The following is a 22,901-nucleotide window of genomic DNA, read 5'->3' as shown; positions in this document are numbered from 1 at the left end:
TGCATTTTTTAAATCTCACACTGGCTGCTGGGTGGAGAATGGATTACAAGAGGAGAAGCAGGGAGAGGAGTTGGGCATTTTATTGCTTTGGTTCATGTAAGTATCCCAGCGCAACAACTTCTCCCCTGCAAAGACAATCATGCCGGTCATTTGCACAGAATCCCATGCACACTCACTGCAAACACTCACACACCTCACAGTCACTCACACTCATAAAGACCCACTGACTCTCCTGGACACATGTGAACATGCATGCATCCGTGTTCCCCCATGTGCACAGAGGCACACAGTCTCATGCACACAGGCTCTCCCATACACGGCACCAGCAGGTATTTTCATGCAGGTACAAGCACATGCACTCCCATTTATACACACACGTCCTCACACGTGAGATACTTTCATGCACACACACACACACACACATAGGGCTACACAGACACACCATTCCCCATTTTCCAAAGAGAAGCAGGTCTGAGCAGGGGAGGTAGCTGGGGAAAGGTGTTAGGGTTTTTACAAGAGAGGTGTTAATTGCGAATAGTCACTGGAGAAACAAAATGCCCAAAGGAATGCCTGCTTCACCCTAAATTGCACCTGACTGTTGGGTCAGCCAGTTACTAGCCAGACTGCATTAAAGCCTTCATTCATCAGGTTGCCTCAGTCCCCAGTTCTATAGTTCCTCCTCATTCAGGCACTGCCACCCCCCTGCGCACCCACGCCCAGCATCCATCAGCTCTCACGACACTCTTGAGGACTCACAGTGAGGCAGGCCTGGGACCTGAGACCCTTTGCTGCAGGGCCGCGAAGCTTGCACCTGGACACACCTCCCCTCGAGCTACAAAACACAAAGAAACTATATGGGACTAAAAATAACTGCGGGCCTGCGCAGTTGGGGCAAATTCTGGACCCAAAAGATACAAAAAGACCAAAAAAAAAACCCAACTGCCATTTCTGAAGAGCCAGGAGCAAAAACGGGGTGTCCGGAGCAAAAGCAGGGTACTGAGCATGCCCCGTGCACTTAACACCACCTAAGGGGTGAGAAAAACACCTAAGCCACCCCTCCGGCCTGACCCCTGGATACACTCCTACCCCATATAAGGAAAGAGCTTGCCCACCTCAGCAAGCAAGCAAGCAAGGGAACCTGCTGTTTGTTCTCGTTCCCCGCTGCTGCAGCAGGGCCCACCGCCCCCCACCCCGCTCCCAAAGCCTTGCCTGAGTTTCTCTTCTGGCCTCTGGTTAATTTCTATTGATTGGGGAAGGCCAAGACCCCGGGTCGGTATCAACAGGCCATGGGGGGAGGGCGTCTGCCCCTAAATCCCTGGGAAGTGCTACAGCTAGTGGGAGGAGGAGAAATGGGAGATTTCCTTTACAGCCTCACCTGCTAAGGCGGGTGGAGGGCAGAGGACAGGCTAGGAGGAGGTGGGACGGTAGCAGGGGCAAGGACTGCTTTAGGAAAACCTGGACTCCTCAGAAAGGCCTTTTCAAGGCCCTGGAGGACCTGCCCCACCCCTCCCTTACCGCTGGCTTCTCCCATCACTTCTTCCCTTCTGGCTTGGAGCCCCAGCTCCAGTGACCTGGCAGCAACCAGGAGCTCCTCAAACACACACCTTCAGATCTTTGCACATGCTGCCCCTGCTGCCGCCTGGACCAGCTTCCTTATCCCTCCAGACTTGCCTTAGGAGCCACTTTCTCAGGAAAGTCATCTCTGAGTGTGCCACCGTGTCGCTCCAATCAGATGTTCCCCCTGCCCCCGTGCTCAGCTCCATCTCAGGGCTCCCTGTGCTGCCCAGCACCCACTGGGTTCTACTTGTCCATCTCCCCTTCAGGGCAGAGAGCATACATGTGCCCAGCACATGAGGTGCTCAATAAATTTTTTTTTTTTTTTTTGGCGGTACGTGGGCCTGTCACTGTTGTGGCCGCTCCCGTTGCGGAGCACAGGCTCCGGACGCGCAGGCTCAGCGGCCATGGCTCACGGGCCCAGCTGCTCCACGGCATGTGGGATCTTCCTGGACCGGGGCACGAATCCGCGTCCCCTGCATCGGCAGGCGGACTCTCAACCACTGCGCTACCAGGGAAGGCCTCAATAAATATTTTTTAACTAAATGAGTACATGAAGGTTACTCCCAGGTGCCACTGAAACTAGAAAGAAAGTGATTTCTGAAAAGGATTCCTTGTTCCCTTTTGTTTCTTTGTTACTCCAGGGGCCACTTGGCAACCACTAAGGCTCCAGTTCACCCCATAGGGTGCCTGAGGCCGTGATTTATCTTCTACTTATTCTGTCTTCAACCAACTCTGGTATGTGTTGCTGGAATAATGTCAGGTCCCCTGAGTTGGGGCAGGAGATAATGGGGGAGATTTGGAAAGGTGGGTGACACGTGGTGGAGAAATTCAAGTTAATAATTCCCTATAACTTACTATGGGGAGGAGGTGGTGCACCTGTGAGAGAGAGAGAGAGAGAGAGTGTGTGTGTGTGTGTGTGTGTGTGGCATCTGTGGGCAGGAGGATAAGGTTGGCATTTGAGGATTGAAAAGAGCAAGAGAAGGTCCCAGGAGGAAGAAGACCTTAAACAATCTAGATAGGGCTGCAGCAGTTTGCTGATAAAGGAAAGGGCTGGCTGGGCCATCCTCGCCGCTGTGAAGTCTGTGCTGAGCCAGGACAGCGGGCTCAGTGACTCAGGGCCTGGGCGGTGCTGGCGGGAATGGATCCTGCTGGTCAAGCAGGATCCTGGTCTTTCTGACCCCAGCAGAATCCTACTTCTCTTCCCAAAGAGCAGAGAAATAGGAAAACTGATAGCTCTCATTTAGTGAGTGTCTACTACAGAGAAGGCAAGTCCATTCTACTGCCACTTCCTGGTCCACAACGTGACAGCCATCACGAATCAATCATGAGCGCACCCATCACCTCTGGGCCAGGACGGGGAGTCAGACTTCTGCACACAGTGCTGCAAGGAGCCATTTCTGATCGGTTGGAACTGGCACGTAAGGTGGACCCTTTTGCCATCACCGGTCTCCTAAGTGCCAAGTGCTTAATAAATCTCTCATGCAGTTCTCCTGACAGATCCAGGAGATGAAAATTAACTTTTATTTCCCAGATGAAGAAAAAAGACGGGCCAGCCTGGTTGAGGAACTTGACCAGGTTCACACAGATAGTAAAAGTTGGGCTGAAAATTCAGACCCTAGTAGGTCTGTCTCCAAGTTCATGCTCTTGCCACTTTACCAGGCTGCCTGCCTCCCCTGGGCATCGGTGCCACCATGTTGTGGGCATTGGTGGGGGCTCTGTTGCCTCCCAGTCTCCAAAGTTCCTGTATCATTTGAGATTCCAACAGGAAAGAGGTGTTAGCCTCCAACAGGGCAGTTGAGGAGTCTTTCACCCTCTTACCAAGGGTGGGCAGTGCCAAGGGCAACCACAAAGAACAGTGAAGACCCTGATGGGACAGGGAGGGAGCTGACCGGAAGCTGGAGAGAGCCATAGCTGCAAAGGGAAGTAGAAAGGGGAGCAAATACCCCAGCCTCTGTCCTCTCACCCTCCAAACAGTCCCACTGGACAAATCCCATCGCAAGCAGAAGGCGTGAGACTTCAGCTGATGTGGCCCCCACACCGGTCAGCCTCCTGGACTTCAGAGTCGGAGCGGGAGTCTGGGGGGAGGATAGAAGGATGGAGCTCTAGATGAGCAAACTGAGAAAATCACCCATGTTCTTGTGCCGTTTGGGGGTCGAGGGTGGGAATTTCCCTTGCTGGGAAGTTTTTATGGGCTAATAGTGTTAAGTCCCAGTCCAAGGGCAGGAGAAGACCGATGTCTCCACTCAGGTGGTCAGGCAGAGAGAGAAAATTCTCCCTTCCTCCACCTTTTGGTTCTATTTGGGCCCTCAACTGATTGGATGAAGCCCACCCACATTGGGAAGGACAGTCTGCTTTATTCAGTCTACAGATTCGGATGCTAAGCTTATCCAGAAACAGCCTCACAGAAATACAACTATCGGGGCATCGTGTGGCCCGGTCAGGTTGACACATAAAATTAACCATCATCACACCGTGGATGGCAGAGGGGTGACGCCAGCAAAGGCATCCTAAGCAGATTGCCCTGCGGTGTGACCCTGGCAATGATGCTGACTACCTAGCAGCCCTTAGATCTGCCTGAGCTGGATCTCCAGCCTTCCTGCTGATGCTGTGAGCATCCCCAAATCCTTCCAACAAATCTTTCCTCTGCTTAAAAGTGTCAGAGTCCACTTCAGTTTGTTCCCAATAAGAACCCTGATTGGCACAAGGGCCAGGGCAGAGTGATGATGTATATAGTGGTGAGTGGTCCCCTGGCAGGTGCACCAGGAATGCATCAGACAAAGATGCATCTAAGGACGTCATCTAAGGATGTCAGGGAGGCTCCCAGGTCCTCAGAGGCTCCCAGTTCCATCTAAGGACGTCAGGGAGGTCCTCAGAGGCTCCCAGTTCCCCTTGTGAACCTGGTGGCTCTGCCATTCATAAAATTAGGCAAGCTTGCTCTGAGGTCATTCCTGTTTTCAGCTGAGCTGCCTCCGGGACACCCCAGGGTAGTGAATCCTACTGTGTGTGTCCCATTCCCAGACATGGTTTGCTCTTGGAGGCTGAAGACGGACAGACTGCCCCGGCCCCAAGACAAGACCCTGCCACAACCCACGTGTGGCTGCCCTGAAGTTGACGGTCCTGCAACAGACACCTCTCCCCGGAGGAATCCTCGAAGGGAAGGGCCCCACCTGCCCGCTGGGCAGGCACCCAGTCCCTCAGCAGCCACCCTCTGCCAGAGGCCTGCAGGTGAGGTGTGTTTATCTTGACTGAACTGCCTTGGGAAGTAGTCAGCTGCGTGACCGCCTCCATCCCCACCCAGGATTCGAGTGTCTCTCCGGATGTTCCATATTTGCTCAGGGAATTAGAAGAAAAGCAAAGTGGAAACCACACCTGAGGTAACTGGGCCACAGAGCGGGCAGGAGGGCCAGGGGCAGGGCAGCCTGAGGACTGGCCAGAGGGACCAAGTGGGGTCCGGAGACCCAGGGGGCTCTGGCCTCTCCCTCTGCACCCGGGGCTCCGGCCCGCAGGGCTTGCACACACGTCAGCACCAGGGTCTGACCGGCCAGCAGGACTGATGCCCTGCGCTCAGGGCCCAGGGTCCGTGGGGTCAGCAGGCTGCAATGAGAGCAGTGCGGGCATATTCCCTGCCCTCAGGAGGCCTCGCCTCAGGCTTGTGGGGGACACAGCGGGCTAAGTGCTCTGGTGGGAAACTGCAAGGGAGGCACCAGCATGTCGCAGCGGCGCCTTGAACCAGCTCCTCTCCCCGAGACCCCAACCCTCCTCCTCTTCCTCCAGCCCCGTGGGTCCTGAGGACAAGCTGGGCTCCCCAATGCCTCCCCTCACCTTCTCCATCTGCCCTCACCACTGGAGGCAGATCCCAGGAGGTGGTCTGGGGAGACCGAGATGCCTCCTCCCTGCCCTCTCACTGCCCCAGACACACTGTTTGCCTCTGCCCGGCGGTGTCACCGTCCAACCCAGCAGCCCCCAAGCTCGTGGGGAATGGCCCCTTCCCAGGTCAACAGGGAAGCCCCCTCTCCCGGGACAGAGAGAAGCCCAGCCCCCATGGAGTCCTGCACCAAGCACAGTCTTTGCTGAGGAAGCAGAGAACAAGGGCCCCGCCCACATAGGAGAGCAAGGATTGGGGGCCACCGCCCCAGGGACCTCATTAGGCCTGAGCCCGTCTGTGTCTGGGCCACCTGTCGGCACCACCAGCCTGTGCCTTGTCTGAGGCAGCTGACAAAGTGGGAGCCTAGGGCAGGGCATGCACCTCTGCCCACCCTGCTCCCCTCACTCTCTCCCCAACCTCTGCAAGCTGCCCACTCGGAACTCGGCTCCTGTCATGCCCCAGGCTGCCCAGGACAAAGGGGGGGTCTAAGCATTTTTGAGCTTCTCTCTCCCCTGGCTCCATGGGTCAGGAGGGAGGGATTGAGTAGGTGGGGGCAGGATCGGGGGGTGGGGGGACGAGTGCTGGAAAATCAGCCTTTCATCTTGGCTTCGTAAAGCAAACCCCCCTCAGCCCAAAGCTGGCTGGCATTGGCATGCGCCATAAATCTCCTGGATGCTGCAGCTGTGACTGGATTATTTATAGCTCCAGTGTTACATTTCTAACACGAAAATATCACACAAAGGGAAAGGTAATGAAATCTCACCTCTCCCGCATGTCCCTCTCTCCAAACCGCAGGGCTTTCCAGAAGCCCCTGTGGCTGAAGGAGGGGTGAGAGAGGCCCCCCACCCTGCCTGCCTCCCTCCCTCCTCCTGTCAATCACACACACATCTCTTCTCACCCCTGCGTTCCCTCTCACACACACTCTCTCCCGTTTCTTTCCCTCTCACACATGCATTTCCTCACAGATGCACAGACAATCCTGTTCTCTCTCTCTCCCTCTCAGCTTCCCCTGCCCGAGCCCTTCCTACCCCCCAGAAACACACACACATCCTTGCCCTTTTCCTTCCACCATTGCCGTCTCCCTGCGTGACTCACCTCCTTCGCTCGCGTGTTTGCTGTTTTGCTTTGTCAGTGAAGACACCGGCACATTAATTACCAGGCCTGTCCTCTGCAAGGCACCTCAGCTCCTTGTCAATAGCGGGTGGAAGTGTCAGCTTCCATTCATCTCGCTCTGCCTTTAAAACCCCTGTGGGCCTTGCCTCCCCAGGGGGACCCATGCTGTGGCACACGACAGTGCGGACACGCACCCCTGGGCTTGACACCTACAAGCACATTGAAAACAGGGGCCACAGAACATACCTGTCACCCTGCGGGAGGGAATATCAAAGGATGTGCTCTGGGAATCGGATGCCGGCCCAGGTGCAGAGGCCGGGAGATCCTCCTGGTGCTCCTGTGTGACTGTCTTGGTGGTGTTATGGAGGCTCAGCCTTACGCTACCCCACAGGCACAAATTGGAATCTCTGAGCCCTGTGCAGGCTCCCGTGGAGAGCCAAGACCCAGCGCCTTCCCTGCCTGGCCCCCTCGGCCTCAGTGGCCCGGGCCCACAGAAGAATAATCAGAAAGAGGGACCGCAGCCCAGCCTGACATGGCCCGTGATCCCTTCCATCCAGACAGCCACAGTGGCTGGGATTCTGTGTGAGTGTGTGTGCGTGTGTGTGTGTGTGTGTGTGTGTGTGTGTGTGTGTGTGTGTGTGTGGTGTGTACTCGCATACTTCTTGTGCTGGGATGAGGGGAAATCACAGACAAGGACAGTTCACCCTGGGCTAGGGGCCAAGGGAAGGGTCTGGGGACAGAAACCCTGCAACTCACCATCAGGGTGGCATTTCCTGGAAAGCTCTGTCCTTTTTTATATTAAAAATACTCCTGGCAAAAAAAAAAAAAAAAAAAAAACCTCCTGGATTTTGCCGTTATATCTGTCATCATCACAGTATAAAAATGTATTAATTATAATTAAATACTTAATTTTTTTCTGAAATCTTTGCTTAAATATTACCTTCTTGGAAGTTAAGTCTCAAAAACCCTCTGGCTCATCCCAGAGCCTCTGAGGACACACACACCCCAGTTAAAGATCTAGGGAACCAGTCTATGGGATAAGGATATGGGGTATGAAACTATAGTGTAAGCATAAGAACGGGGACTCTTGGACTTACTTACATTCTGGCTCTGCCAATTATTAGCTGTGTGACCTCAGTTAAATCACTTAACCCCTCTGTGCTTTAGAACCTTGACCTGTAAAATAGGAATGATAATAGCACTTATCACACTGGGCTTTTATGAGGATTAAATGCATTAATGCATATAAAGTGCTCAGAACAGTGGCTAGCACAATATAGATGTTTGCAGTTGTTTTTCTGTAGCAGACCAACATGAAGCCACTGGATCAACTGCAGGGACTGAAATTAGAGTCTGATTTCAGACTGAAATCACTCCTGCCTCTCTCCTAGGATGTGCTTCTGGCCCCAGGCCCATGCCTCACCTCCAGCTGCAGGCTTCTAATCGCGCATTCTATCTGCAACGCAGTCAGTCAGAAACATTCTCCTCTATTCCAGGCACTGTTCCTGGACTGGGCATTCAGTATCACACGAGCCCTTCTGGAGGTGGAGGTGGAAACATGCCAATAGCATCTGAACCGCCATCAGAACCGAAGACCCAAAGATGAGTAGTTGTCATCCTTTTTTTCAAAGAGTCCCTGCCTCGCTGCAGGGAGCCAGCGGTAGAGAGAGAAAAGATTGAGGGCACTCAGTGTGGTTATGACATTGTCACACGGCCTGGAACACCCTAGCCTCACATTTATATCAGATCTCTTCTTTGACGTCACCTCCTCTGCAGGGCCTTCCAGAACCAACTGTGTGAAACAACAACATTCTCCCCATCCTGTCAATCACTCTCCCCCTCCCTACTTTATCCATCTGAATAGCATATGACATATGCTGACATATTTTGACGTATTTATTTGTTGTTGGTGTTCCCCACTAGAATGCAAGCTTCCTGGGGACAGGCCCTTTGGTTTGCTTTCTCCTGAACGCCCTGTGCTTGCAGAGACTGCGGCAGAGAGCACGTGCTCCATGCATGTCTGCTAAATAAAGGAACTGTGGGCAAATCACTCTTTAATGTCTTGACTTTCCCTTCAGTGAAACAGGTGAGGAAGCCCCAGTCTCACTTGCCACGTGGGGAAACTCTAAATTGAAAAGAGAGAATACAGGGCTTCCCTGGTGGCGCAGTGGTTGAGAGTCCGCCTGCCGATGCAGGGGATGCGGGTTTGTGCCCCGGTCCGGGAAGATCCCACATCCCACATGCCGCAGAGCGGCTGAGCCCGTGAGCCATGGACGCTGAGTCTGTGCGTCCGGAGCCTGTGCTCCGAAACGGGAGAGGCCACAACAGTGAGAGGCCTGTGTCCCAGAAAAAAAAAAAAAAAGATATTACATGATAATCAGACATGCTTTTGACTCATCCAAAGGGAGATGCAAATAAATTCAGCTGAGACCAAATCCATGCATGGCTTTGCATTCCCTGCTGTTTAAGCGATGAGGGGCTACTGTCACAAACAGCCCAGGTGTGCCCACTCCACAAGTTCTGCCCTACAGTTGATCTATCTGGTCCTGGAAATTGTGAGCATGGGCTCACATATTCAAGTGGGTGACAGCCTGGGGGCACATAGCTAGTGTGGGATTGTGTGCTTTTGCTATTCAAGAGGTCTTACCTGTGAGTGCTTATGGGGCTGCAGACTCAATCAGGCTGTGTGTGCAAGGTCTGGACCTAAGGAATAACTGGAGATGGCCATATAGGAGTCTGGGTCCTGAACCACTGAGCCAAGTGAGAGGTCTAGGAGGTGGCAGGTCAAGGACTGAGCCAAGCTATTTCAGGGCCAAGCAAGAACAGGTTAAAAGAGATGAGGGTGCCTGGTGGTCGTGGCCAGGGCAGGTGGGGAAGAGGGCAGGGGGCAGGGAGATGGGGAAGGCCTCCCATCCGTGTATTTTGACTCTCTGCAGCACCAATAAAATGTCCTCCCTTGACCTCTGTGCTCCCAGTTATCAAGGCACTGGATGGCACACTCAGAGAGAGAAATTTGCTTTGGGCCAAGTTTTCTTCCAACAGAGCCCAGAGAAGGGCTGGAGGCCTGGCCAAAATTACAGTATCAGGGAACTCTACCGTCAGACCCAGAATGGTCTCATTCCTAAGTCATGCTTTCCTGCCACCTTAGAGCACCTCCTAGCACTCATGTATTCTGCACAGGGTTGTTTTTTCATCTTAAACCAGTGGACAAATAAGACCTGGGATTTTCCCTTCCCTGATCAGTGAACTCCTATTCACTCATCAAAACCCAAGCCAAATTGCCCAAGCTAAAGCAGTTGCCCCTCTGTTACCAAGTTTTGTGTTTCTGGAACCCTTCCCCGATAGCTTGTAAGCACACCAACAAGGACTTTGGCTTATTTATGACCACATTCTGAATGCTGAATAAGTGATAATTGACCAGATGACCCAACAAAGCAAGGACAATCCATGCTTCCTGACTCTGAGAGCCTGATTACATCTCTCATTCCTCCCCCCATAAGCCAGGCATCTGCTCAGCTGAGGGGACAGGACGTTCCTGTTTGGCAGGGACAGTTCCAGGTTTTGATGACCTGCCTCAACCAGACTGGTATCTATTCCAAGTTATTGTTTGTGCATACTCGGGGGGGGGGGGTGCTGAGGGAAATGGTTACATAAGCCAGCGAGACCGCATCCGCCTGCAGCAGCCCTTCCTCCTGGTGCCACGGACCCCTGGCTCGCTTTAGGCGAAGGTTCCTCATGTTTTCCCCCAGCCTCCAATCTCCCTGCAACCACCTGGGCAGAATGGAAATGAGAACTCCTGAAAATGGCCAGGAGCTCCTCCCCTTTGGGGGAACCTGGGGTGGAATCAACTGGGAGAATGTCACTGCTCTTGTCTGACGGTGTGAGCCCAGGGGCCTTGCACTCTGGAAGGGCAGTGGGTGTGTTCCACCCTGGGCGATGCAAGCTTCTGCTGCTTCCTCAGCAGCCCAGGCAAAGCCAGTTTCTTGATCCCCCCGCAAGGCACCAGTAAAGCATCTTGACCCATCTGCAGCTTCTCCCCTGTAGCTTAGAGGTCTCAGGGCTCTGGGACAAAATTCACTTTACCAGCATCCTAACTGCCCAGCTTGTCACTCCCACAGCCACCTTCACTGCTCCTCAATTAGGAAGGTAATAGCATCAATGCGTCAGAATTGACAACTATAGACGACTTCACAGTTTACAATAATCAATCGTCTCATTTGACCCCCTTTATAACTCTTCAAAGGAGGCACTATTCTTACTTGACAGAAAGAAATTCAAGGCTCAGAGTGACTTTTCCAAGATCACTAGTACAGAAGAAACATGAAACCCTTCTGTCTAATCCCAAAGCCTGAATGAACTCTTTCCAAATACCGTCCCCCCATCTGTGTATTTCATGGGCTTTTCTGGGGGAAGCCCCGGCTGAGGAAAGAAACATACAACCTTAATACCCTAGAGCTGCAGGGACAAAGCGAAAACTCTAAAAAAGGGCAAGACACAAATCTCAAACTCCACTCTCAGCCCATATCTTTCCTTCCTCCTTCCCTGAGCCTTTAACCAGAGTGGCTGCAGAATGAGAACCCACAGCCCCTGACCTCCCAAGGAGACTCTAGGAGGCTGGCCTGAAACCCACATCCCCGAGGCCGAGGTGACAAGGGGCTGGAAGTATCGGGGAGGACTCAGATTGTGCCTGATTAAGAGCACGGGCCTGCAGCAGAGTCCCTGCATTCAAGTTTCACCTCCACTTCTGTCTAGTGGGGGGGTCATATTCCCTTAACCTCCCCGTACCTCCGTTTCCAACACTGTAAAAAGAGGAGACAATAGTAGCTCTCTCGTGGGTGCTGTGAGGATAAAGTGAGATCATGCCCAGAGAGCACTCGCTGCAGGCCAGCCGCATCCCTAGCGCTGCAGATGCGGGGCCCAGAGATGCAAGGAGTGGATGGGAGACGGGTTTCCGCTGAGCACTGCTGCTCCGCGACCTTCAGCCAGCGCCTTAAAGCTCTCTGGCTCAAAGGCTCATCTCTCGGATGGAAGGTGCTTTGCAGCACTGCCTTAAGGCTTGCAAGTCAAGTAAGGAAAATGCCTTGCACATGTAAAGTGCTCAGAATCCACCAATCCTTTCTTTCTCTCTCCTGGAATGTGAAATTTCCTCCAGAAAACATATAACCTCAGGCTTTGGTTTATCATCGAGAGGGATATATAGCTTCGTATGTGCCACACCAGACGCAGTAATAAATGTCCCTTTCCTTGAGGAGGTGAAAGGGGGATAAGCTGGATGGGTGCTGGGTAGTGTGGGGAGAAAAAGAGCTAAGCAGGAAAATGGGCAGTGGCGGGCAGGCAGGGGATGCAGAGGTGCCTTCTGGCTTGATCAGGGGGTGCTCAGGGGAGGCGCACCCAGGAGGTTGGGGGCCAGTCCTCATGCCTCACTCAGGGAAAAGGGAGGAGCCAGAGCAAGGCCCACAGGGCTCTGATCCACCAGCCTCTTGTTTGCTGCTGACATTAGGGAAATGACCTGCCCGCTTTCTGGGCCTGTTAGCTCTCAGCAAAATGAAGTGCTCCGAAAGGTCCTCCCACCTGGAATTTTCTGGGATGCCCGGTATCAGCCCCTTTCTTTGGGACATTCACTGGGGGTGCTAAGGAGGCCTGGTCTTCCTGCTTGTCCGAGGCCTTCTGCCTGCCTCCCCTGTCTCCCAACATCTCACCCTCCTACCCTCTCCTGCTCAGACACACAGGATTTATTTTTGTCCAGGGATTATAAGCAAGGATCTGGAAGAGCCAGTGTGCAGAAGTTCCAGCACTTGCTCGCTCCTCCCCCACAGCGGGAAGGGGAGGAGCTTGGGGCAGGGAGACCAGCCGCAGGTGTGGAGTGAAGGGCAGCAGGCCTGGGCACTAACGCAGCCCAGCCGTCCTTGGCCAGCTGGAGGACTGGACGAGGGCCCGTGCTGGCCCTGGCTGCTCTGGTCGGGAGGACAGGGTGAGCCTGTGGCAGGGGTGGAGTGGAACCTTCTGGGCTTTCCTGACATCACCTCTCCAGGAGGGGCTGATTGGCCCAGGGCTTCCCTCTCCCCTGGGGAAGGCTCTGAGCAGAGTGGCCCAATGCCCTGTATTGCAGGTCAGGCCTCTGTCCCGCTCTGGCACAGGGGAGGGGGCAGGCGAGGCCAGGTTACCGAACAGGCGGAGTAAGCATGTGCTTAGGGCACTGGCAGTAAAAGGGCATCAACAACAACAACAACAAAAAAAAAAAAAAAAAAAAAGGGCATCAACAAAGCGTTTTGGTGTGGTTTGCTTTTTTTAAGAGCTAATTCTTAGTATTTCAAAAATAGCAAGGAAGTAGTCGTCCTGGGAAAAATCAGAACTTTGTTGGACTTCGTCACACCGATTTAAGGTTTAGGGTGGTTTTTATTTTGAATTTGTATGTGAGTGGGTGGGGGGAGGTGCATCTTAACCTCTCAGCTCTGAGGGAGGCTAAAGGTCTTAATCCAGCTCAGGGTAAATCAAGGATCAGAAGGGGGGTGGGGACAGGACAATGGGGTGTTGAGGAGGAGGGAACACGTGACCTCAGCCCACAGCTATATCCCCTGGACGGGGAGGCCTTCCGGAGGGAAGGGGCACTGCCCTATTACACAGGGAAAGCTGCTCTCCCTGGAGAGGATCTGGGGAAACTAGGGTGTGAGACAGTTGCGGAGCGAGGGGTAGGATTGCTCAGGGCCCCAGAACAAGGCCCGACAGCCTGGAATTCCCAGCTCTGGGCCAGGGCTTGGATTTGTTCTACCTTTGCTCACTCTGGAGATGAAGTGGCCAAAGATGGTGGCCCGTTTGGAGGGGGAGCTGGCAGCCCATTTCCTGGAAGACGGTTCCAAGGATGGCACTCAGCCCTCTACATCCCCTACAGGGTAGTGCACGGACATGGTGCCTTTTCTCCCATCGTCTCCTGGAGTAGGACCATGTTATTCCCAGCCCAACTGCCTTCTGGGCCCAAGCAGGCACCCACCAGCAAACATCTGCTAAGCACCTACTACGTACCAGGCACTCTCTGCCCATTACCTCATTTAACCCTCCTGTCATGTGGTCACCCTATCCGCAGTCTGCAGACGGGGAAACAGGCTCAGAGATGTCCAGAGCCTGCTGGAGAGCACACAGCTGGCTAGTAGCAGGGTGAGGACACAAATCCAGTGGTCTGACTCTGTCGGGCATGCTCCACTTAATACCACAGGTCTCACCCCAGCTCCAGGCCTCCGAAGGGACAGAGCCCCATGCAGCCTCCCTCATCCCTCTCTGGGCCCATCACATCCAGGGCCAGGTGCCAACGTGGGCCCTGCCACGTTCATTATGGGCTAGGAGACAAACACCTCAGGCCCTAGAACCTGAACAGGCTACATAACTTGCAGGGCTCAAGCCAAAATGAAAATGTAGGGCTCCTTGTTCAAAATTATGAAGAATTTCAAGATGACAAAAGCAAAGCATTAAACTATCCCTTTCGAACAAGGTGCTCAGTGTTACTGCACAGGTCCACACCCATAAGCCCGTCCTGCCCAGAACCCACATGATCCGCCAAACAAACTACTTCCTTTACCGGGAGATCCCATCTCCAAGTCAGGTGGGTTGGATTTCACAGTCCCCAAGAGGACAGACCTTGGGAAGTAAATTGCCCACCAGGGGCTTCCCCGGTGGCGCAGTGGTTAAGAATCCGCCTGCCAATGCAGGGGACACGGGTTCAAGCCCTGGTCCGGGAAAATCCCACATGCCGCAGAGCAACTAAGCCCGTGCGCCACAGCTACTGAGCCTGCGCTCTATAGCCCACGAGCCACAACTACTGAGCCCACCTGCCACAACAAGTGAAGCCCACAAGCCTAGAGCCCGTGCTCCACAACAAGAGAAGCCACTGCAATGAGAAGCCCACGCACCTCAAGGAAGAGTAGCCCCTGCTCGTTGCAACTAGAGAAAGTCCACACGCAGCAACGAAGACCCAATGCAGCCAAAAATAATAAATAAATAAATAACAAAATGTCCCACCAGCCTGGATGCCCTGCCACCAGTCCTCAGGTGCTCAGGATACTACACTCTCATCTTCCAAGTCACATCTGCATGTAACTTGGGATCTGCCAAACTCAGCCCATAGCGTGCTGTCTTAGGTGGGGTGCAGCTTGTGGGCCCGCGGATATCTAACAGTGCAGGTTACGCGCAAACTCTCCACTTTCCTTTTCTGACTAATTCATCCTAGCACCTCCTCCTTCACTCCGTCCTTAATCCCTGCTGGAGACGCCCTCTGCCCAACAGTTAGTAACCATCTAGGTACTCTGATGAGGCTCTAGGGATAATAATAATTTCATTCTAGAACAGTACCTGGCCCCTGCTCCATCAATGTCTGTAGAAGTGGCGGAGGTAGCTTCTGTATAACAAGTGTCACCCAGGTGCCTGGCATTGCTATGGGCATGCCCACTCACGCACATGATCTCATTTCATCCTCCCCACGGCCCAGCAGGTGGGCATCACTGCCCCTTTGGCCTGGGAAGAGACGAAGGCTCTGAGAGGAACGTGCAGAAGGTCCCATGGCGATGCAGTGGAGTGAAGAGACTGGGATCTGGTCCCAAGGGCTGCTTCAACTCCAGCACAAGCTGCTCTTACACCTGCCTGCAAGGTGCCGTCTGACCCAGGAGAGGGCCCATAAATAGATAAACACTGTACAAAAGGGCCAAGGACTCCGCAGATCCCTCCATCAGCCTGTGCTCGCTTCCTCCCTCCGCTCCTCCCTCCATCAGCCTGTGCTAGCTTCCTCCCTCCACTCCCAGCATGAGAAGCACCCAAATCTGTCCCAGGCAAGTCCCTCCACCTGTGCTTTCTGTTCGCCAAGCCCTGCTCAAGTGTTTTATGGGCATTTACACATTTGATCCACCCAGTAGCACTAAGAAATGGGTACAATTCTCATGCCCTTTTTTTGGCAGGGAAACTAAGGGACAGGAGGACAAAGCAAATGAGTGGAGGCGCTGGGATTTAAACCCAGGAGGTCTGCTCTTAGGTCTGGTCTTGACGACTACACACCCCTGGGGGCACCCTGCCTGGACTCAAGTCCTGGCACATGGGCAGCACCCCATGTTAGCTGTGCAACGTTGGGCAAGCTACTTACCGTTTCTGTGTCAGGGCCGTTCATCTGTAAAATGAGGATAATAAGAGCACCTACTGCATAGGCTGTTGTGTGGACCAGGTGAGGTAGCAAATGCAAAGCGCTGAGAACGGTGCCCCGCACACAGCAGGCACTTAAATGACAGCTATCATTAATCCGACTTTCCAGTGCCCTATGCTGCCTCTCCTGCTGTCTCCTCCCCTCCTGGAGCCTGTCATTCATTCATACCGATCCCCCTCCTGGTATATTCAACCTCTCCTTCTAGTTCTTTCCCTATAAACATGCTTATGTCTCCCTCAACTTGGATCAGAGAGACTCCCGCCCCCCCGCCCCCTCGCTGCCAGGTTCACTCCTTCCCTTCGGAGCCAAGACCCTGGGACAAGCTGGGCCTTTTGCTGTCCGCTTAGTACACTGCATCCTAGCCTCTGTCCCCTCCACTCTCTACACACCTCTCTGGCCAGGGTCTCCAGGCACCTCCCTGCTGCTAAATTCAACGGACACCTTTTGGGCCTTATCTTCCTCCGTCTCAGCCCAGCGCCTGACGCTACTGACGACCCCATCTGGCGGCATCTGCTTTGGCAGACAGGATGCCACTTGCTGTGATTGTCCTCCCTTCTCTGCTGCTGCCCTTCTCCTCCCGGGCTCCTCCTCTCCAGCCCTGGAAGGTGAGTGCTCCCAGCATTCCATCCTCTTCTCATTTTCTGCCCACTTTCCCTCAGGGACCTCACCTAAACTCACACCTCTGACTACCACCCACAAGGCAGACAGCACCTCTCAGTTCCTGCCCAGACCTGTCTGCACAGCCCAGGCCTGCAGGTCCACCCTGAGCTGGCCCGTGGCACCTCAGACCAGCGCCCCAAACTGACCAGACCTCTTCCCCTACCCCTGCGCCCCGTGCTGCATTCCCTGGGCACCTGAGCTGAGGATGAGCCTGCCTCCTTCCTTCCTCTGCCTCACCCTCAGGCACCTGCCAGCTCTCCTCCTTACAGCTCTCGGATGCCCCCACCCACTCCCCGCCAGCCATCACAGGCCCTCCTGAACTGGCTTCATCACCTCTTGCCTGGATCACTGCAGCCGCCTCCTAGCTGGTTTCCCATGCTTGCTTCTCCTGCCGGATCATCTAGTCCTCGCGCTGCGGCCAGAAAGACATTTCCAAAAGGCACATCGGACGGTGTCCCTCTGCTCACACATCCTTCAGTGGCCCTGCGTGATTAATGCCAAGACCCTCAGCTTCGCTCACGAGGTCCTGCTTGCTGGCCCTGCCTCACCTCTCCCCACATTCCAGACCAACCAAGCTAAGTCTTCGTCCTTCTCTGGCAGAAACTTACTCTCCTGCCCCCTAGCCCCTTTCTCCCCTCTCTCTCCTTCCCTCACAGGCCCCACTTTCTGGAAGGGGTCTTCCCCAGTGATCCAGATCTGTGCTCCTGGGGCCCCGTGGTCACAGCACCTAGCCATCCCCTCCCCCTCCCAGCACTGAGCGTGTGTATGTGTGTGTGTTGGGGGGCGGGTGTCAGTGATGGGCGGGGCCTGAGCCAAGCACGAACAAGGGTAGGAACAAGTAACCAACGTGCACTGGGAGCCGACCAGACTGGGTTGTGCTGACACTGACACGAACTATCTGTTTTAATTCTTCCAACAACCTGGTGAGGGGTGTTCCCATCGACAGGGAGGGCACTGAGGCCCTGAGACATCAAGCAACTTGCCCAAAGCTAACAGCAGAGCCAGGAGTGGAACCCAGATGTCAACGGATCAATGGTTGTGGGGTGAACCCAAGTCTTCAGTGAAGCATGGACCTTTGATAAGTGTAGAAGGAGAAGCAGGGGGCGAGAGGAGGACGAAGGCGAGGGGAGCAAGACGGTAGAGCGGAAGCGGCAGCCTGGCTGTGTGCCCTCCCATGGCCTGGGCTCCAGGCCCCTCTGGCAACCTCTGCCATCCGGAGGGAACAGGAACCCTGCTGCAGTCACTTCGCCTCCGTGGGGAGGAGAGAGATCCCTGGGACGAAACCACTGGCAGGTGCGACAGGAGATGAAGGGATAAGGAGGCCGCAGGCTCTGACTCAGCTGGTTCCCAGGGAAAAGGGCTTGACCTGGCCCATGCGGGATTAAGAAAAGGAGGCACAGGCTCTCGGAGGCCCTCCCCACCCTGGCCCCTGCCCCCGCCACCTGCTGACCCCTTCTGCCCCTATTGGGGAAGGGTGGGTTGAGGACGGTAGGAGCGGGTTAAGGCATCCTACCTCCCCCTGCCCCAGTTGTGGTACTCAGTCACCGAGGAGACATGAAGGCCCTTCTGGGGCAGGAAGCAGCCTGGAGCCTGAGAAGGCACCTCAGGGCAGATGGATTGGTCAGTATTTTAAGCCCAGGTGAGATGGAGGACCTCACAGCAGCTCCTCCTCTGGCCCCCCTGCTCCCTGGGAAGCTCAGCCGCCGTTCTCTCCCCCTCCCCTAAAATGATCCTAATTCCAGAAGCCTCCCTCTCCAAGTCCCTGGGTCCCCCTGCCCCACTGGAGTGGGCCTGTGGGCAACTTCCCGAGTCAAGAATCAGTTGCCTACAGCTCCAGGCAAACGGGGGTGGGGGTGGGGATTTGTAGGAGGTGGTCACGTGACCGTCTGGGCGGAGACCCAGGGGCTCAGAGTTAATTCCTCAGTGTTCACATGGCCCAGCATTCCAGAGCTGCCTGTCCCCGGGTGCTGGCCGCCAGCGTTGCCCCCGGCACCCTCAGCAACCCAAACCTGTTCTCAGAGGCAGCTGGACCTCCTCGAGCTGTGGTTTCTGAACCACTGCCCATGGCTCTGGATTTCACATGCTGGCTCCTCCTTGCAACAAAACCCAGGCCTCCCTGGAAGGGTTTGCACTGGTGGAGAGTGAAGTGTTGGGGCGTGGGCCTGGGGAGCGTGTGAACGATCTTCCCCTGTGAGAGAGGGAGTGAGGCCAAGCTGGGGGGGGGGGGGGAAGTTACTCACTGCTCTGTGACTTGGTTGCCTTGTCTGTAAAATGGGAGTAATGACAGTACCTACTATGGGTATTTTCCTGTCAAAGGAGAATAATGGCAACGAGCAGCCTCCAAACCTTGCCATAATAAAGGAACAACAGTATATGACCATGCCTAGCCCAGAGGGTCCAGAGGTTACGTTCAATAACATTTCTCCCTCGCTCTTTTCTTTTAGCCACAGTTTCCCAGTCTGTCACCTAAGAGACCTGAGGAAGCAGTTCTGCCAGCTTCACCAAGCTGCTGTGGGGGATGGGAAAGGGAGAAGAATGTGGCAGTAGGGGAAAGCGCTGGACACTGCAGGGAATACCTGGTGTCCATGGCCACTGCCCCATCCCCATCCCTTCCAGAGAACACCCCCCAGCCACAATGGGGCTGGCTTAGGAAGCCCAACGCTAGCACCACAGCGATGTAGGTAGGTATAAGTGCACCGGCGTGGGCCAAGGGCACACACACACACACCTTGTCCAGGAGCCAAAGAAAAGTAATAGCTAATCCCTGGCTGTGGAGGTAGAGGACACCCCAGACCCAGACTGGGGCTCTGACCAAGTCTAGTTCCTTGCCCTGGACCTTCCTTCCTGTCTGGCTTATTCTAAGATCTACGCCCAGGAGATATATATTATAAATCTAAGCTTCTTTGTGCATCTAATGCTGCTGAAAATATACACAAAATAACTACCAGCAGTGCTTCCCTCAGCGGAGGGGAACTGAAGACCTGGAAGGAAGGAGACTGACTGACTTTTCACCGAGTATCTTTTCATGCTGTTTGATTTTCTTTTTTGCCATGTATATGTAATACCTTTTTAAAAATTAAGATACTCTACCCCTGGGATGGAGAAATAGTGGAAGGCTTTGCTTGCCATGCTGAGGAATTTGGACTTTATCCTGTAGGCAACAGAGAGCCAAGGGAGGTTTCTAAGCAAGGAGATGACATGTTCAGATGTGTAAAAGAATTGCCTGCTACAGAGCCCTGGCCTGGAATGCGTGGAGACTGGAGCCCACGAGAGACCAGTTGGGAGGTTGCGACACTGCTCTCGAGTCTAGCCTGAAGTGCGGACCCACCAATCATGGGTCCACAATGTGGTACCCACAGGAGGTAAGCTTTTGTGGCTCATTCTTAAGTTTAGGGGTAGGAGGCAGCTTGAGGGAGACTCCAGAACAGTCTTGCTCCAGAATCCCTGATTGGAAATATGGCTTGGACAGCGCCATGGTGTGTTCCGAGCACACCAAGCCTAGAAAATGCCCTCTCCCAGGGGCTTCCCAACAGCGCCCCCCCCCCCACCCCCCGGGGACAGCCTCACTCACTGGCACTGGCCAGCCTCACATGGAGACTCTGGGAGATGGGGAGGGCTGAGGGACAGGCTCAAGCTCTGAGCCTGGGTTTCCTGGGCCCTGTGGGTCAGAAATTAGAGGCCCCCTGCGTGGAGCAATATAGGAGTCCTGGCTCTAGGCTGCCCTGGGCTTGAATGGAATACCAACGATGGCTTTGGGCATTTAACCTCTCTGAGCACAGTTGGCACATCTGTAGAACGAGGGTCATCACACCTTCCTCGTAGGCTGGCCTGAAGTGTGCATCCACCCGGCACCTCACACAGCACCGGGCATGCCACTTGTCTCCTAGATGGCCAGGCAGAGGTGGGTGACAGGGAGAGAAGAGAGAAGCCCCAAGTTCAAGGGAAGGTGGCAGGAGTCCTGGTCTCCCTAACTCTGACCTCTGTGTCCAAATGGTTACTTATCTGACAGTCTTTAAACCTTCAGAAGTTTCCAATCATCAAAGGGGGAGGGGTGTGAGGGCCCACAGCTCAAAGGTTAAGAAAGGACTCCACTAATTAAGGACCACCTGATATTTACAGTCAGAAACCTAGACACTGCTCTCCACATCCCCTTCCCCCAAAGGTGTGGCTGCAAAAGAGACCAAGGGACAAGTGCTTGTTCACTGTCCTCCAAGAGCTACTAAAAACACTGAGCCCCACCCCACCAGGTACTCACTCTCCTTTTGCCCACTTCGTCAGCACCTGCTCTCATATAAAACTCTAGGTAAGTTCAATGTCCTTAATTTTTTTAAATGTGCATTAGAGTTGTTCTTAACAGGAATCTAGCCTGGGCTCTGCCCCTGTGTGACTTTAGGCAAGTTCCTTCACCTCTCTGTGCCATGGGGCCCTCATTTTTACTAGGTGGATGAACTAGACCTAGGTTCTAACCTCAAGTTCCATGGATGGATTTTAGATATGCATGAACCCCTTTAAAAATTGGGTAACGCTGGTTGCATCCCTGAAGGGAGGTAGGTGGCTGAGGGGCCACTTGTAGAAAGGAAACCTTACGGTTGTACTGTATTCCCCTTGCATCTTTTGAATTTTGAACCAAAGGAATATATTACCTCTTCAATATAAGTACATAAAATTAAAAAGGAAAGAAAATGTATGCAAGTCCATGTGTGTGGGGGGCACCTGTACTTTCTGAGGAAGTATCCATCATTTTCACCAAATTTTTCTAAGGTCAGAGGACCCCAGAAAGATTTAAAAAGCATTTCACCAGATGCCCTTAAGGGTCATTCCCTGTCCCAATTTCCTGGATTTGACAAAGTATGAGAAAACAAAAGTGAATTTCAGTCCTCGTTACATCAATAGCCTGGGCTGGATGAATGTGAGAATGAACCATCAAAGCACATTTAAAAACGTGTTCACGCCCATGTGAGCAGAGCGAGTTCAGATGTGAATGCTAGACTTGACATGGTGAGCTGTCCTCACTGGTGGATCTCCCATTTTGCAACCTTCAGAGATCAAGGTCAAAAAATGTTGACTGTTGAATTGTCCTCTTTGCCCCACCCCTGTGCCCACTCAGAGAAGCATCAGGCTTAGGTTAGCTGCACAAACGATGCCTATAAATAAAAGCAATATGGATTTTTCAATGTTGGCCACTTTGGCTCGGAGTGGGAAGAGAATGAGAAGGAGGAAATAGAGGTGGGGAGATCCAGGGTGAACTGCAGATGAAGGAAGACTAGCTCATCAGAGATCTCCATCTGAATCTCTGAAACCCACAAGAATCTTCCTGTCCTGGAGAGGAAATTGCTTCCTGGGTGTGCAATGTGGGAAGTGTCAGGGTAGGGGAAATCTAGCTGAGGGATCAAAGCAAGACTGGTTAAGGCAACCAAACTAGCAGCGGAATGGATCAGCGCAAAGAGAAAGGTCACACAGTTCCAAAAACAAAGAAGGGGGAGCCGCCATTTAACAACGGCTCCTGGTACTGGTAAACTTTAATTAACTGCACCATTATAATTCACTTCCACTCAGCCCGTGCTCTCCCTCTTACCCCCTCCCTCCTTCCTTTCCCCCAGGTCTCATCAAGGCAGGTTTCCTTAGTGAAACCTAACTGGCCGCCTGTGCTGGATGCTTCATCATTACAGCTCTGCCTCTCCTGCACCCAGCAACAAGAGGGAGCAAACTACAGTTCTCAGCTCTTCATGACAGGCCCCTTTCCTACCTATGTGCACTAAATCGAGGATCCCATAATCCTAAAAGTTCCTGAAAGTAATCCAAGAGCGATGAAGAGGCAGCGGAAGGCCAGCAGGAGCGGATGCGCACGCAGAGGCAGGTGACGGGGCCAACTCCCACTTGGCTCCACCGGACGGTACTCAGCGGGTTCGCACCTGGACCGGTCATGCACACGTCCAAGTCGGCGTGTGCAGCTCAATGCTGTGGCTGCACCCGCCATGCCTTCATTCACTGGTGGTTAAGTTACACCCGTGACGCTCTATCCCTGTATTCTCAGCCTGCTGAGCTTCACCCATTTTATGGGTGTGTGCGGTGGGCGTGGGGGTTGGGAGCACCTCAGAGGATCTTCCAGGCGAAACATGCTTGGTTTTTATTAATGAGCTGATGAGAAAAGCCAACCCGGACCTTGAAGTGAAATGTGTGATTGGTGGCCAGGCGAGAATAGGTTTTAGGATTAACTCTTCCTACAGTCTGCTGTGCATTGTCACCCCCAAGTTAATTACCCCTGAGGATGAAAATAGGTTCCATGACTCATAAGCACCAATACAACACTTGGCAGCAGATGAAAATGCAAGGACACATTTGCAGGAAGCTGACACGCACATCTATTTATATGTGGGGAGATTCTTGATGAGGTGAGACAGGTACCTCCCGGGTACCAGGATTAAGAGGCTGCAGCAGATACGCCAACTGCCATTTATTCACACCTCCAAACACACACACACACACACACACACACACGCACACGCACACAAACACAGAGTCATGGTT

This window comes from Tursiops truncatus, chromosome 2, assembly GCF_011762595.2.
Source record: "Tursiops truncatus isolate mTurTru1 chromosome 2, mTurTru1.mat.Y, whole genome shotgun sequence".
In the NCBI taxonomy this organism is placed as follows: domain Eukaryota; kingdom Metazoa; phylum Chordata; class Mammalia; order Artiodactyla; family Delphinidae; genus Tursiops; species Tursiops truncatus.
This window is presented reverse-complemented; position numbering follows the sequence as displayed.